This window comes from Schistocerca piceifrons, chromosome X (assembly GCF_021461385.2).
Source record: "Schistocerca piceifrons isolate TAMUIC-IGC-003096 chromosome X, iqSchPice1.1, whole genome shotgun sequence".
NCBI lineage: Eukaryota > Metazoa > Arthropoda > Insecta > Orthoptera > Acrididae > Schistocerca > Schistocerca piceifrons.
This window is the reverse complement of record NC_060149.1, coordinates 149,582,698-149,600,340: the sequence shown is the minus strand read 5'-3', so window position 1 is coordinate 149,600,340 and position 17,643 is coordinate 149,582,698. Positions and strand designations below refer to the sequence as shown.

General features: G+C 42.8%; 1 protein-coding gene across 1 annotated transcript in view; it reads left to right on the top strand.

Annotated features, from left to right (window-relative positions):
* The window catches only part of LOC124722100 (CDGSH iron-sulfur domain-containing protein 3, mitochondrial), a 34,794-nt gene that overhangs the window by 13,768 nt on the left and 3,383 nt on the right, over positions 1–17,643 (top strand). The window lies entirely within an intron of this gene.

Sequence of the window (17,643 nt, the reverse complement as noted above, 5' to 3'; positions counted from 1 at the left end):
GCATTGTTTTTCACTCTCAAACTGCATTCCTCCAAAATCATGTTTCAAGTTCAAGAAGAAGTGGTGGTCAGAAGGTGAGAGATTAGGGCAGCTGAAAACAAAAGGCTTTGGACCGTCAGTCAAGGCATCATATTGCTTGATGACAGTCCCCAATTCTGTTGGTATCACTCAAAACCTTATTCAGAAATTTGATTGAGAGCAGTTTGATCACCCACCATACAACCTCGATCTTGCACCTGTGGACTGTCAATTGCTGTTGAATGTGAAGTGTGATTTTGTAGCAAAGCGGAAGAAGGGAGGAGATTAAGTGAAGGCGAATGGTCGACTTCAGTTTATTGGGACAATTCTAGGAAAGTGTGGTTCATACGCAAAGGAGATCACATAAAGGACACTAGTGTGACCTACTCCTGAGTATTGCTCAAGCGTCAAATTAAAGGAAGACATGAAAGCAGTTCAGAGGCAAGACATGAAAGCAGTTCAGAGGCTGATCTGCTAGACTTGTTACCAGTACGTTCGAACAACACACAAGTGTTACGGACATGCTTCAGGAACCCAACTGGGAATCCCTGAATGGAAGGCGACATTCTGTTCAAGGAACACTGTTGAGAAAATTTAGAAAAATGGCATTTGAATCTGGCTGCAGAACAATTCTATTGCCTCCAACGTACATTGCACATAAGGACCATGAAGATAAGATAGGAGAACTTAGAGCTCATACAGAGACAAATAGACAGTCGTTTTTCCCTCACTCTATTTGCAGGTGGAGCAGGAAAGGAAATGACAAATAGTGGTATGATTACTCTTTGCCATCCGCCATTCGATGGATTATGGAGTATCGATGTAGATGTAGTGTCTTAATGTCCCGTCAACTACGAGATCATTAGAGACGGAGCCCTTTCAAAGGAACCATCACATCATTTGCCTGAAGCAATTTAGGCAAATAACCAAAAATGTAAATCATGGTGGCTAGTCACAGGTTTCAACCATTGTCCTTCCAAATGCGAGTCCAGTGTGCTAACCAGTGCACTACCCCACTCAGTGGAGGAAGGTGCTTTGACAGTGATAATGACGCAGAAATCAGTGTTCAACAATGGCTGTCTTCACTAGCTGCATCTTTCGATGAAGAGGACATAGAAAAGTTGGTTTGCCGCTATGACGAATGTATGAAAAATGGTGGCAACTATGTAGTAAAATAGTTAATAAATTTTCTTTGCTGCAAAAATAAATTTTGGTTGGAAAAAATGTTTTTATAAGTTTTTTCCGAAACTGTACTTACTTTCCGGACATGCCTCATAGATGGCTGCACATCTTCATCTGTACTTACAGTGTATAACAGAGTGTACTTCGTGTGCCTATCATTCTCCCCGCCCCTACCTGCTCTATTCGCAAATCTTGTGGATTTAAAGGTCATAATATGGTATCATAAAACTAATTTCATAATTCTACAACATACTGACATCGGTAATTCTACATCATATTGACATCAGCAAAATTGTCCTGTGGTTATTGACATCTGTTTCACAACTCATCTTGAAAATGAGCATGACCAGCAGTTTTCCACTTATCTGTACTACTTTCAGGATAAGATTTGATGTTTGCTGTTAACTGCTCATGTAATGTGTTTCTTGTCACACATATTAAGAAGAAATATTTTCCTTCCTGTTTTTTAACATTCTATGTAACACGTCATTAATGCTACAACAGTCATACAGTCACTGACCCCTCCTCCCCTCACCACAGTCCTCCCTTTGTTAACTGCATTGAAAATTTCACATCTGTTAGATGCCAGAAGATCTAAGGCATTGCCCTTGACAGTCAAGTTTCCAAGCAGTTCAAAGTAATTTTTAGAGAAGAATATCTCATAAATTCATGTTTATGGCACCTTCTCTTTTCATGAGGCTCCCGTTTTATAATTGGTCAAGTTTAAGCCTCTCCTTATCATCACACTATGATCAGGAAATTTATGTACAAAATTCTCAAAGTTTTCCTCTAAGCGCTGACACTTACAAGGGAACCTCCCCATCGCACCGCCCTCAGATTTGGTTATAAGTTGGCACAGTGGATAGGCCTTGAAAAACGGAACACAGATCAATCAAGAAAACAGGAAGAAGTTGTGTGGAACTATGAAAAAATAAGCAAAATATTCATACTGAGTAGTCCATGGGAAGGTAGGCAACTTTAACGACAGTACGAGGTCAGGAGTGCCGTGGTCCCGTGGTTAGCGTGAGCAGCTGCGAAGCGAGAGGTCATTGGTTCAAGTCTTCCCTCGAGAGAAAAGTTTAATTTTTTTATTTTCAGACAATTATTATCTGACAAACTCTTATGTTTTGATCATTTTTTGGGAGTGATTATCACATACACAAGAAAACCTAAATCAGGCAAGGTAGAAGAACCTTTTTACCCATTCGCCAAGTGTGCAAGCTAGGTGGGTCGACAACATATTCCTGTCATGTGATGCACATGCCGTCACCCGTGTCGTATAGAATATATCAGACGTGTTTTCCTGTGGAGGAATCGGTTGACCTATGACCTTGCGATCAAATGTTTTCGGTTCCCATTGGAGAGGCACGTCCTTTCGTCTACTAATCGCACGGTTTTGCGGTGCGGTCGCAAAACACAGACACTAAACTTATTACAGTGAACAGAGACGTCAATGAACGAATGGACAGATCATAACTTCGCGAAAATAAAAAAATTAAAATTTTCACTTGAGGGAAGACTTGAACCAAGGACCCGTCGTTCCGCAGCTGCTCACTCTAACCACGGGACCACGATGCTCCTGTGCTAATATTGTCCTCAATGTTGCCTATCTTGCCCATGGACTACTCAGTTTGTATATTTTGCATATTTTTTTCATAGTTCCACACAACTTCTTCCTGTTTTCTCGATTGATCTGTGTTCAGTTTTTCAAGGCCTATCCACTGTGCCAACTTATAACTAAATCTGAGGGGGGTGCGATGGGGAGGTTCCCTTGTTAGAAGTTCCATTCTTGGTACCAAACCTCTGTAAATGTTTCTCAGTGTAGCCATGAGTCTGTAGAAAGTGTTGTAGGTGACTTACAGCACAGCTGGTCATCCTCCCCACTCAAGACTGCAAAAGTTAACCAAACAATGGAAAATCCAGGATGGAATGTAATAGTATTATGAGAAGGAAAGTTGCTACTCACCATATAGCAGAGATGCTGAGTCACAGATAGGCACAATAAAAAGACTCTCACAATTGCAGCTTTTGGCCGTTAAGGCCTTCATCAGCAATAGACAGACATACACGCATGCGCGTGCACACGCACACTGCAGTATCAATGAAACCACACTTTGTGTGGTGTTGGTGTTGTTGACATTGACGAAGCCCTTAATGGCTGAAAGCCATAATTGTGAGTGTCTTTTTGGTGTGCCTGTCTGGGGCTCAACATCTCCACTATATGCTGAGTAGCAACTTTCCTGCTCATAATAAAGTTAACCCTTTCCTGGATCACCTTAATGAATCGGTCTGCAGGACTTCCTGCTACCAGTTCTCCGTAGATCTCTCGTTGATGTAGTTCCTTAAAGCAGTTCTTTTAGCATACTGGATTTGTTTGGAGATGCAAGCAGGCTCTGTATGGCTATAATTTGGGACTGTGGGTTGCTAATCTATTTGAAATAAATCCCGGGATGCCATTGTGGTGCTTTTATTACTGAACACTTTAAAACCATGTGCAATTAAATAATTGAAACATTTCCTCACAAAAGTTACCAAAGACAGAACGTGGTCAAGATGATGAATACAGAGAACATACTCAGTTTATAACCTATTGCCAACTGATGAGAGTGGAGTGCAACAGAAATGTTGTGCATACTTTGTATAGCTTCATAGCTATTCATATCTGATTAGTTGTTGGATAATTTTCACACGTCTCCAGATTTAATGGGTTTACTGCATAGTGGTGTTGTTGTACTAAAGCTTTAATGACAATTAGGCTGCTCCCAGTATTTACTCTGCCCAAAGGGAACTGTAATTATTAACTATTTATTAAATAAGTCTTAGATTTCGTGCCTGAGTATTAGTGAGTCCCCGATGTATAGATTGCCAGGCAAGATTCTTTCTCATGGCTCACTTATGTCTCCTCACTTCACTGACACTCTATTTTGGCCTATGCTACATCCACTACCAATGCCTGCTTGGGAAATAGTTTCTCACTCGGTACTGATGTATTCTGCAGTGCTGCTTGAGTGAGTGAATTAATACTTGTAACTGTTGCATCCTAATGTAATGTAAAATTTAGAAAATAAAATGCTGTCAAAAAAAGAGGAACTTGTTCATTCTTCTTTTTTTATGCAAGAAACAAGCATCTATCCTAAGCTTCAAAAACAAATATAGAATTTCATCGTGAACTGTCCTAAACACATATTTTACATTAAATGATCTCGTGGGAGATTTGCCGTTAATAAACAAATATTACAGATTTATAGAAATACATCAAAGACATATTATTAGTCAACCACAATATTATTGCACTTGGGAGTGAGGGTGCTTCTGTCGGCTCATGTGTTTATCTGTGCACTTGAAGCCGATCAGAATGTGCTCTGTTGTTTTGATGACTGAACAACTTACTCTTGAAGCTATTCAGATTTCCACATGTGTGTGTGTGTGGGGGGGGGGGGGGGGGGGATATAACAGTGGGAAAAACTGATTTAGTTTTTTTTGTTTACCGTAATGTCGTCACATGTTTCTGATAATGGGCACGAGAGACCAAGTGCAATAATATCATGGTAGGGTAGTAATTTCATCTCCCCCCCCCCCCCCCCCCCAGATTACTATGATATTCAGATCATATTTACCATGCTCTTAGTATTAATATTCATTACTATTTTGTATTTTATAAAGCAACAAACACCAAAAGGTTAATATAGAAGACTCCATATTTCAGAACCATCTTTTAAAACAATAAACACTTACCAAATAAACTGCTTCTCTCCTGCAGTATGAAACTATGTAATTATTTGTAAGAAAGACCTTCTCAAATTGTACATTAAACAAATATTTAAAATATTCTTGGAAAGTAATGTTTTGATAGTAATCATCACTTTTTACATTACTCTCAATATATAATAAAGGAAAAGTCAGGAAAATTTGGACTTACTGTATTAACACAATGTTTAACAAACTCTAATAATTAAATACTTAGACCAAAATCTTTGACTAAACTTGAGCTAATCAAAAAACATTTCACATCATTACAAACGAAAAGCAAGCATCATTAAAATTTAAAACTGGAGCAAATACTATTAACCTTGAAATTGGTCCGCAGAGCGAGTGTAGCTCCCATTTCAACTTAATCCAGACCTCAGACTTTGTCCCTTCTAGTGAATTTGTTTTACAGTAAAAATATGAAGAAACACACAGAATTAATAAACCTTAGCCCGTTTTTTTTAATCATACAATCAACTGACCATTAAAACTTCTAAATCGGCAATCTAATAAACAACTAAGGGGATGTCGCTCTATCTTTTTTTTTTTTTTTTAAAAAAATCCAGAGTCCACATCAAGCTAGGCATTGGACACTGTCCTATTTTACAATGGATAACCACAACAGGTAGAAAGCACCGAATAGATTAAGCTGCTATCAGTTAGGTTAAACAAGTAATGAATTTTAATTAGTGTCACCTAGGGAGAACGCGCCAGCTTCCAAACAGATTTAACAAACGGTGGATTAAGCACAATGGTTGGCAACTGGAGGGAATCAAAACATGGTACAGAATGGTCTTTACCAACCCATCACTGAGTACATACATACATTGATAGCTGTCCTGGAGCTGGGCAAGGACTTGAAGCATCCTGAAGGTAAATTTCTGTAGCACCAACAGGCTACAAGGACCTCACCGCTATGTAAGCCCGCAGGACTTAAACCATGCTTTTCTCTCACACAAACTAAATTTGCACAGTATTCTACAACATGAAAGACAGATTTAAAGATCATGCAATTTTAATATTCTCTGAGTGCACCTCAAGACAGCTGCCTCAAATAATTGCCACTAATAGTTCCACCATGCATTCATGGCACTCATGTCCCTTTTAAAAACCACACACGTGAGTGCATGCAGTCTTGGAGAATCACAAGGAACCTCCACGTAAACACAGTCGGGCAGCAGCCACCGCCAAAGACAGAGCAGCAACAAGGAAGTAAGTGCTTTTGTGACATTTTAAGAGGTCCTAACCAGGAGCAAATTATACAGTGCCATCTGTGTGCTTTGGTAGTTCAGTTTTGGAATTTCTGTGTGTTAATTTAATATCTAATAGACACAGTTGTCGCGTTTTCATTTGTGTCAGAAAGTAAACCGATTTTCCGACATATTACAAGTGCCTAATCGGAAGCGAATTATTTAGACGCACTTCTTGCATTTTCGGCAGTGTCTGCAGTAGAGTTCCTCAGTGAGTGTCAGTAGTCCTTTGTTTGTCTGTGTAGTCTACTTTACCACAGTCTTTAATATGGATAGGAACTGTGACCATTGTGTGCAGATGTGAACAGAGTTTCCAATACTTCAAGCTCAGCTCCAGGCTGTGTTGGCTTTGGTTATACAGATTGATGCTGCAGTGGATGGGTGTCACTGTTGTGTGCTGGCTGAGGGGATCCAACGGGCATCCAGCATGACCCAGGAGTCTGCCAATTGGTCCATACCAGTGGCCAGCCCAGTCACTGCTCACCTGTGATCAAGTGGTAGTTTGCCTGCAAAAGACTTCCCAATGCAGTGTGCCGGATTACGGGGTCCCTTAGCAGCATGGCTGCCAAGAAGGGGAAGAAAGCCAATGTGCACTCAGTGTTCATACCTTGTGGAATCATTCCAGATGCCATGAAGAGTACAGGGTGGAGCCAACTGCAGGTGAGTGGCTCACGTCAGTACAAATGATGTGTGTTGGTTTGGATCAGTAGTAGTCCTCTCCGGTTTCGAGCTGCTACAGAAGTCGTAAAGGCTGACAGTCTCACTTGCGAGATGAAAGCGGAGCTCACCATTTGCAGCATAGTAGACAGAACTGATTGGGAACTCTGGTACAAAACTGAGTGGAGGGTCTGAATCAGAGGCTCAGATGGTTCTGTGACTGTGTAGGCTGCAGATTCCGTGACTTGCGCCATAAGGTGGTGGGGTTTCGGTTTCTGCTAGATAGGTCAGGAGTCCATTACATGCAGGAAGGCGGTACACAGGTAGAAGGGGCTGTGTGGCGTGGACTGGGTGGTTTTTTTAGGTTACAGGGTCTCTGGGAACACACAAAGAAGCATTCCAAAGTTCCTGCACCAAAGAAGATGAAATAAATATCCCAGAATACAAATCAAGAACACCTATCAACAAGAGTAACTTGGAAGTAGATATCCTCAAAGTAGTGAAGAAACTTGAATCTCTTAATAGCAGCAAGTCTTACGGTCCAGAATGTACACCAGTTAGGTTCCTTTCAGAGTATGCTGAAGCAATAGCTCCATACTTATCATATCCAACCACTCACTCAATGAAAGATCCGTACCCAAAGACTGGAAAGTTGCACAGGTCACATCAATATTCAAGAAAGGTTAGAAGTAATCCACTAAATTACAGCCCCATATCATTAACATTGATATGCAGCAGGATTTTGGAGCCTATATTATGTTCAAAGACAATGAATTACCTCGAAGAGAACGGTCTATTGACACACAGTCAACACAATTGAGAAAACATTGTTCTTGTGAAACACAACTATCTCTTTACACCGCCCCCCCCCCCCCCCCAAAGTGTTGAGTGATATGGACAAAGGATTCCAAATTGATTCTGTATTTGTAGATTTCAAGAATGTTTTTGACACCATATCTCACAAGCAGCATGTAATCAAAATTGTGTGCTTAAGGAATACTGTCTCAGTTATGCGACTAGATTCTTGACTTCCTGTCAGAGCGGTCACAGTTCTTAGTAATTGACAGAAAGTCAATGAGTAAAACAGAAGTAATTTATGGCATTCCCCAAGGTAGTGTTAAAGGCCCCCTGCTGTTTCTTATTTATATAAACAATTTAGGAGACAATCTGAGCAGCCATCTTAGGTTGTTTGCAGATGATGCTGTCTTTTATCATCTAGTAAAGCCATCAGAAGATCAAAACAAATCGCAAAAAGATTTAGACATATCTGTATTGTGCGTAAATTGGCAGTTGACCCAAAATAGGGAAAAGTGTAAGATCATTCATGAGTGTGCTAAAAGCAATCCATTAAATTTCATTTACACGATAAATCAGTGCGAGTATTAGTTGAGGACCAATTGGATGAAAATCAGTGTGGGTTTAGGCCTCTTAGAGGTTGTCAGGACCAGATCTTTAGCTTACGGCAAATAATGGAGAAGTGTTATGAGTGGAACAGGGAATTGTATCTATGCTTTATAGATCTAGAAAAGGCATATGACCGGGTTCCTAGGAGGAAGTTATTGTCTGTTCTACGAGATTATGGAATAGGAGGCAAACTTTTGCAAGCAATTAAAGGTCTTTACATGGATAGTCAGGCAGCAGTTAGAGTTGACGGTAAATTGAGTTCATGGTTCAGAGTAGTTTCAGGGGTAAGACAAGGCTGCAACCTGTCTCCACTGTTGTTCATATTATTTATGGATCATATGTTGAAGACAATAGACTGGCTGGGTGAGATCAAGATATGTGAACACAAAATAAGCAGTCTTGCATATGCCGATGACTTAGTTGTGATGGCAGATTCGATTGAAAGTTTGCAAAGTAATATTTCAGAGCTAGATCAGAAATGTAAGGACTATGGTATGAAGATTAACATCTCCAAAATGAAAGTAATGTCAGTGGGAAAGAGATATAAACAGACTGAGTGCCAAATAGGAGGAACAAAGTTAGAACAGGTGGACGGTTTCAAGTACTTAGGATGCATATTCTCTCAGGATGGCAACATAGTGAAAGAACTGGAAGCGAGGTGTAGCAAAGCTAATGCAGTGAGCGCTCAGCTACGATCTACTCTCTTCTGCAAGAAGGAAGTCAGTACCAAGACTAAGTTATCTGTGCACCGTTCAATCTTTCGACCAACTTTGTTGTATGGGAGTGAAAGCTGGGTGGATTCAGGTTACCTTATCAACAAGGTTGAGGTTACGGATATGGAAGTAGCTAGGATGATTGCAGGTACTAGTAGATGGGAACAATGGCAGGAGGGTGTCCACAATGAGGAAATCAAAGAAAAACTGGGAATGAACTCTATAGATGTAGCAGTCAGGGCGAACAGGCTTAGATGGTGGGGTCATGTTACACACATGGGAGAAGCAAGGTTACCCAAGAGACTCATGGGTTCAGCAGTAGAGGGTAGGAGGAATCGGGGCAGACCAAGGAGAAGGTACCTGGATTTGGTCAAGAATGATTTTGAAGTAATAGGTTTAACGTCAGAAGAGGCACCAATGTTAGCATTGAATAGGGGATCATGGAGGAATTTTATAAGGGGGCTATGCTCCAGACTGAACGCTGAAAGGCATAATCAGTCTTAAATGATGATGATGATGATAAATCAGTCAAATCTACTGGCCGTAAATTCAACTAAATACCTAGGAATTACAATTATGAACAACTTAAATTGGAAAGAACACATCGAAAATGTAATGAGAAAGGCATTCCAAAGATGGTGGTGGTGGTGGTGGTTAGTGTTTAACGTCCCGTCGACAACGAGGTCATTAGAGACGGAGCGCAAGCTCGGGTTATGGAAGGATTGGAAAGGAAATTGGCCGTGCCCTTTCAAAGGAACCATCCCGGCATTTGCCTGAAACGATTTAGGGAAATCACGGAAAACCTAAATCAGGATGGCTGGAGACGTGATTGAACCGTCGTCCTCCCGAATGCGAGTCCAGTGTGCTAACCACTGCGCCACCTCGCTCGGTCCAAAGACTGTGTTCTAGCAGAAGAACACTTGGAAAATGTAACAGATTTACTAGAGAGACTGCCTACACTATGCAGTGCGGTATGGGATCCTTACCAGATAGGATTAACAGAGTACATCGAGAAAGTTCAAAGAAAGGCAGCATGTTTTGTATTGTCAAGAAATAGGGGTGAGTGTATCATCGATACAGAACTTGGGATGGACATCATTAAAACAAAAGCATTTATCGTTGGTGGTGGGATCTTCTGATGAAATTTCAATCGCCAAGTTCCTCCTCCAAATGCAAAAATATTTTGCCAAACCAACCTACATCAGGATAAATGATCATCATCATAAAATAAGTGAGATCAGAGCTATGTGCTGTTCAGAGTGGAAAAAACAGAGAATTATTGTGGTTTGATGACGTTTCTGATGGGCACTTGTGTAATTTACAAAGTATCGATGTAGGTGTAGTCCAACTGTCAGTAACCCAAGGAGCCTCAGCCGACACATTGAACAAATAGGCTCACCGAAATCAGAAAGATTTGCAGTTCACAAGTCCACAGATGCAGCTTGTCACTTCACTCCCAAACAATGCGACACACTGTCAGCCCATTCCAGAACTGCTGCCTACTTGACAACACGGGCCCAGCAATCCACCACGCAACCTCAGTGACACCAAAATGCTTGCTGCTGAGCTTAGTATCAACACTCCATTTGTGCTGTGACCGACTTTGCTTGCTCAGTCTGCAAATGCGTACATCTACACCTACGTAGATACTCTGCAAGCCACTGTGCCAATGTATGGCACATGGTGGAGGGTACCCTGTACCCCTACTGGTCATTACCTCTCCTGTTCCACTCACAAATAGAGTGAGGGAAAAACAATGTCTGTGTGTCTATATGGGCGATAATTTCTTATATCTTATCTTCGTAGTCCTTACTTGCAATGTGTGTTGGCTTAAGAACTTTCCGCATCAGTGCACTTGCATACCCAGTGGCAGGAGACTAAAATTTCTGTGTGAGCAATGAGCTGCTGACAAGTATTCACATGGCCATGTAATCTTCCTTTATTGCTTTTCCATAATTGTATATATTTTCTCTGCCCAAGTGGGACACAGGTATTTTTCAAATTCCCAAATAATCAGTTAAGAAGCTTACTTCTTTAGATACAAAACAATTTTCATTAGTTAATCAGTTGCATAATAATAACAGTCCATCCCATGACAACATTGTTAGTGATAAGTTATGTTCGCAAAACACCTCACGTGTATACATCACCATAACATTCCTTTGTATATTGGTCTTAACAGCTGGCTGGCAGCACCTGGAAGGCCATTAACACTGAACTGCACATGTCTTTGGCTCTTTAAATGCCTTGCTGACTTCACATTCCTCCTGACTCATAATCCACAATGAGCTTATGCAACTTGTGCTGCATCATATATGTAAACATTATTTGTCTCCTGCTAATCACATCTCATTACTCTACTATGTGCGTATAATTCTATAAATATCCTGTCGTTTCAGTAATTCATTAGTTTTTCACAAAAGAGGCACTTTCTCCAGTGTCTGGCATTCATACTTGTCATAACCAAAGGTTACCGTCATACTTTGTTGCACCTACTATATTATACCCCCCCCCCCCCCCCCAATGAACCATGGACCTTGCCGTTGGTGGGGAGGCTTGCGTGCCTCAGCAATACAGATAGCCGTACCGTAGGTGCAACCACAACGGAGGGGTATCTGTTGAGAGGCCAGACAAACGTGTGGTTCCTGAAGAGGGGCAGCAGCCTTTTCAGTAGTTGCAAGGGCAACAGTCTGGATGATTGACTGATCTGGCCTTGTAACAATAACCAAAACGGCCTTGCTGTGCTGGTACTGCAAACGGCTGAAAGCAAGGGGAAACTACAGCCATAATTTTTCCCGAGGGCATGCAGCTTTACTGTATGATTACATGATGATAACGTCCTCTTGGGTAAAATATTCCGGAGGTAAAATAGTCCCCCATTCGGGTCTCCGGGCGGGGACTACTCAAGAGGATGTCGTTATCAGGAGAAAGAAAACTGGCGTTCTACGGATCGGAGTGTGGAATGTCCGATCCCTTAATCGGGCAGGTAGGTTAGAAAATTTAAAAAGGGAAATGGATAGGTTGAAGTTAGATATAGTGGGAATTAGTGAAGTTCGGTGGCAGGAGGAACAAGACTTCTGGTCAGGTGACTACAGGGTTATAAACACGAAATCAAATAGGGGTAATGCAGGAGTAGGTTTAATAATGAATAGGAAAATAGGAATGCAGGTAAGCTACTACAAACAGCATAGTGAACGCATTATTGTGGCCAAGATAGATACAAAGCCCACGCCTACTACAGTAGTACAAGTTTATATGCCAACTAGCTCTGCAGATGACGAAGAAATTGAAGAAATGTATGATGAAATAAAAGAAATTATTCAGATTGTGAAGGGAGACGAAAATTTAATAGTCATGGGTGACTGGAATTCGAGTGTAGGAAAAGGGAGAGAAGGAAACAGTAGGTGAATATGGATTGGGGGACAGAAATGAAAGAGGAAGCCGCCTGGTCGAATTTTGCACAGAGCACAACATAATCATAACTAACACTTGGTTTAAGAATCATGAAAGAAGGTTGTATACATGGAAGAACCCTGGAGATACTAAAAGGTATCAGATAGATTATATAATGGTAAGACAGAGATTTAGGAACCAGGTTTTAAATTGTAAGACTTTTCCAGCGGCAGATGTGGACTCTGACCACAATCTATTGGTTATGACCTGTAGATTAAAACTGAAGAAACTGCAAAAAGGTGAGAATTTAAGGAGATGGGACCTGGATAAACTAAAAGAACCAGAGGTTGTACAGAGATTCAGGGAGAGCATAAGGGAACAATTGACAGGAATGGGGGAAATAAAAGCAGTAGAAGAAGAATGGGTAGCTTTGAGGGATGAAGTAGTGAAGGCAGCAGAGGATCAAGTAGGTAAAAAGACGAGGGCTAGTAGAAATCCTTGGGTAACAGAAGGAATATTGAATTTAATTGATGAAAGGAGAAAATATAAAAATGCAGTAAGTGAAACAGGCAAAAAGGAATACAAACGTCTCAAAAATGAGATCGACAGGAAGTGCAAAATGGCTAAGCAGGGATGGCTAGAGGACAAATGTAAGGATGTAGAGGCCTATCTCACTAGTGGTAAGATAGATACCGCCTACAGGAAAATTAAAGAGACCTTTGGAGATAAGAGAACGACTTGTATGAATATCAAGAGCTCAGATGGAAACCCAGTTCTAAGCAAAGAAGGGAAAGCAGAAAGGTGGAAGGAGTATATAGAGGGTCTATACAAGGGCGATGTACTTGAGGACAATATTATGGAAATGGAAGAGGATGTAGATGAAGATGAAATGGGAGATATCATACTGCGTGAAGAGTTTGACAGAGCACTGAAAGACCTGAGTCGAAACAAGGCCCTCGGAGTAGACAATATTCCACTGGAACTACTGACTGCCGTGGGAGAGCCAGTCCTGACAAAACTCTACCATCTGGTGAGCAAAATGTATGAAACAGGCGAAATACCCTCAGACTTCAAGAAGAATATAATAATTCCAATTCCAAAGAAAGCAGGTGTTGACAGATGTGAAAATTACCGAACTATCAGCTTAATAAGTCACAGCTGCAAAATACTAACACGAATTATTTACAGACGAATGGAAAAACTAGTAGAAGCCAACCTCGGGGAAGATCAGTTTGGATTCCGTAGAAACACTGGAACACGTGAGGCAATACTGACCTTACGACTTATCTTAGAAGAAAGATTAAGGAAAGGCAAACCTACGTTTCTAGCATTTGTAGACTTAGAGAAAGCTTTTGACAATGTTGACTGGAATACTCTCTTTCAAATTCTAAAGGTGGCAGGGGTAAAATACAGGGAGCGAAAGGCTATTTACAATTTGTACAGAAACCAGATGGCAGTTATAAGAGTCGAGGGACATGAAAGGGAATCAGTGGTTGGGAAGGGAGTAAGACAGGGTTGTAGCCTCTCCCCGATGTTGTTCAATCTGTATATTGAGCAAGCAGTAAAGGAAACAAAAGAAAAATTCGGAGTAGGTATTAAAATTCATGGAGAAGAAATAAAAACTTTGAGGTTCGCCGATGACATTGTAATTCTGTCAGAGACAGCAAAGGACTTGGAAGAGCAGTTGAATGGAATGGACAGTGTCTTGAAAGGAGGATATAAGATGAACATCAACAAAAGCAAAACAAGGATAATGGAATGTAGTCTAATTAAGTCGGGTGATGCTGAGGGAATTAGATTAGGAAATGAGGCACTTAAAGTAGTAAAGGAGTTTTGCTATTTGGGGAGCAAAATAACTGATGATGGTCCAAGTAGAGAGGATATGAAATGTAGGCTGGCAATGGCAAGGAAAGCGTTTCTGAAGAAGAGAAATTTGTTAACATCCAGTATTGAGTTAAGTGTCAGGAAGTCATTTCTGAAAGTATTTGTATGGAGTGTAGCCATGTATGGAAGTGGAACATGGACGATAAGTAGTTTGGACAAGAAGAGAATAGAAGCTTTCGAAATGTGGTGCTACAGTAGAATGCTGAAGATTAGATGGGTAGATCACATAACTAATGAGGAAGTATTGAATAGGATTGGGGAGAAGAGAAGTTTGTGGCACAACTTGACCAGAAGAAGGGATCGGTTGGTAGGACATGTTCTGAGGCATCAAGGGATCACCAATTTAGTATTGGAGGGCAGCGTGGAGGGTAAAAATCGTAGAGGGAGACCAAGAGATGGATACACTAAGCAGATTCAGAAGGATGTAGGTTGCAGTAGGTACTGGGAGATGAAAAAGCTTGCACAGGATAGAGTAGCATGGAGAGCTGCATCAAACCAGTCTCAGGACTGAAGACCACAACAACAACACTATATTATACACACCTTTCACTGATTGGATCGCAGGACATGACACTTGACCTCTTTTGGATGGGACACTTTGCTCACCACCTGTGGGACCTTAAAAATTTCTTAAAACTTCTTTACCTCAGTGTTAATTTGAGATGATTTTCTGTGATCAGCACAGTATATCACACTTTGCTATTCAAGATTGTCCTTTTTCTACCAACTCTTCTAAGGCTAATTTCTGATTCTCTTCCAAACTTGAATCACTTATCTTTGGGGATTTTAGTGAGTGCTCAATCAGTTTGAATTTTTACTTGTACGCACCTCCCTCTCTCCTGGCACCCCCCCCACCTCCCTCTCTCCTGGCACCCCCCCCACCTCCCTCTCTCCTGGCACCCCCCCCACCTCCCTCTCTCCTGGCACCCCCCCCACCTCCCTCTCTCCTGGCACCCCCCCCACCTCCCTCTCTCCTGGCACCCCCCCACCTCCCTCTCTCCTGGCACCCCCCCACCTCCCTCTCTCCTGGCACCCCCCCACCTCCCTCTCTCCTGGCACCCCCCACCTCCCTCTCTCCTGGCACCCCCCCCCCCACCTCCCTCTCTCCTGGCACCCCCCCCCCACCTCCCTCTCTCCTGGCACCCCCCCCCCACCTCCCTCTCTCCTGGCACCCCCCCACCTCACTCTCTCTTGGCACCTCCCTCTCTCCCGGCACCCCCCCCCCACCACCCTCTCCCCCGGCACCCACCCACCTCCCTCTCCCCCGGCACCCACCCACCTCCCTCTCCCCCGGCACCCACCCACCTCCCTCTCCCCCGGCACCCACCCACCTCCCTCTCCCCCGGCACCCACCCACCTCCCTCTCCCCCGGCACCCACCTCCCTCTCCCCCGGCACCCACCTCCCTCTCCCCCGGCACCCACCTCCCTCTCCCCCGGCACCCACCTCCCTCTCCCCCGGCACCCACCTCCCTCTCCCCCGGCACCCACCTCCCTCTCCCCCGGCACCCACCTCCCTCTCCCCCGGCACCCACCTCCCTCTCCCCCGGCTCCCACCTCCCTCTCCCCCGGCTCCCACCTCCCTCTCCCCCGGCTCCCACCTCCCTCTCCCCCGGCTCCCACCTCCCTCTCCCCCGGCTCCCACCTCCCTCTCCCCCGGCTCCCACCTCCCTCTCCCCCGGCACCCACCTCCCTCTCCCCCGGCACCCACCTCCCTCTGCCCCGGCACCCACCTCCCTCTCCCCCGGCACCTCCCCCCCACGCCCCTCGCACCTCCCCCCCCCCCACTTCCTTCCCCACCTCCCTCTCCCCCCGGTGCTACAAACTCTGACTTCTCTTTTTTAGTAAGTTTCAGTATAGAAATTCTGTTTACACAACACAACTATTTTTTGTTGTGTTCATTGTAACTCTAGAAGAGGATGTCATACAGGTTTCAAACGTGCTCACCTTGATCTGTTTTTTATTCAACAACCAACTTTTGAAAAACACTGATAGTGTTGCTATGGGTAGCCCTCTGTCCCCCAGAGTACCTAACATTTTTTTAGAAGACTTCAAGGATGAAGCACTCAGCACTTCTAAAACCAACTTTTTCGGAGGTATGTACATGACAACTTCCTCCAATTTTCACTTCGGGAATGGAAAAAATTTTTGATGTCCCTTTCCTGGATGTCATGGGTCACAATATGCATCAGAAACCAACAAACATTGACCTGGGTTTATGTGCATCATCCCAATGCAGAGATATATTACAATCAATCATCATCACATCTTGCGAGCTTGACAGCAGATCTTAGCCATCTCCGCTCTGTATTTGTCCAGAATTGATACTCCGAGAAGCAGGTACACCACTCATTTCTACCAGCAAGCATTAAACATAATGAGCAACTAGAATCTTTGGGAAACTTTTCTCAGTTGGTTTTTCTGCCATATGTTGGTAGTGTCATTCAAGAATAGCAGACTCTTCAAGAAACACCGTATAAACAATGTCCCTAAACTTCCAGTATGAATGCAATTGATGACATGTTTCATAAAAGACAGCCTTGGTCTGAGGAGGCTAGGAATATATAAGATCCTGTATTGATGTTGGAAACTGTACAGTGCCCAGACTTCTAGCTCTATTAAAGACATGCATTGAACACAGACATCACTCTGGACTAGACTAGGTCAGTCATAAAAATATGCTTTCGCTGATCATTGTGTAGATATGGTATAAAGCATGAACTGTATAGAGACAAAGATTCTTTTATCTGCATCCACCTAGAGGGATTCTGCCATGAAAGAAATACATATAGTAAATGATTTAATCAACAGAAAGCCGTAATTTCAGTTTGCATTGGCAAGGTGTGTCAGTCACAGAGAAACAAATTCAGCAAGGTCACACCAAAGTGTGCTGAAAACCAGGACATCTAGGCCAGACACCAACACCTTACCCACGCACATATCCAAAGGATTCACAGCTTGTTTCTCAGGGAAAAGGAAGGGGGAGGGGGGGGGGCGGTGGCAGTCTGTGGAAGTTGATGTGTCCTACAATTACATTATAAACCTTGCCATCCTCCTGGCATCTGCAGTTTTCTAGCAAACCAACATATAAATTGGTGAGCCCACTACAGCCTATCAAGGTCATACCTGAAGTGACAAGCAACTGCCCCTTAAAATATTGTACAGGTTCCACAACAGCTTCCAGTGCAAAATCTGAACTTTTCAAGCTGTTATCATGTCATTTGTTCTGAGAAGGCATCAAGATGTTATCATGTCATTTGTTCTGAGAAGGCATCAAGATGTATAAGAATAACAACCACTACAACAATAAAGAGGAAACCCTAAGGCTAAGTTGATGTTGTGATCCTGTTCTACAGAGAATGCAGCACATAGGTAGCAAGTAGGAAGGCACTCTGGT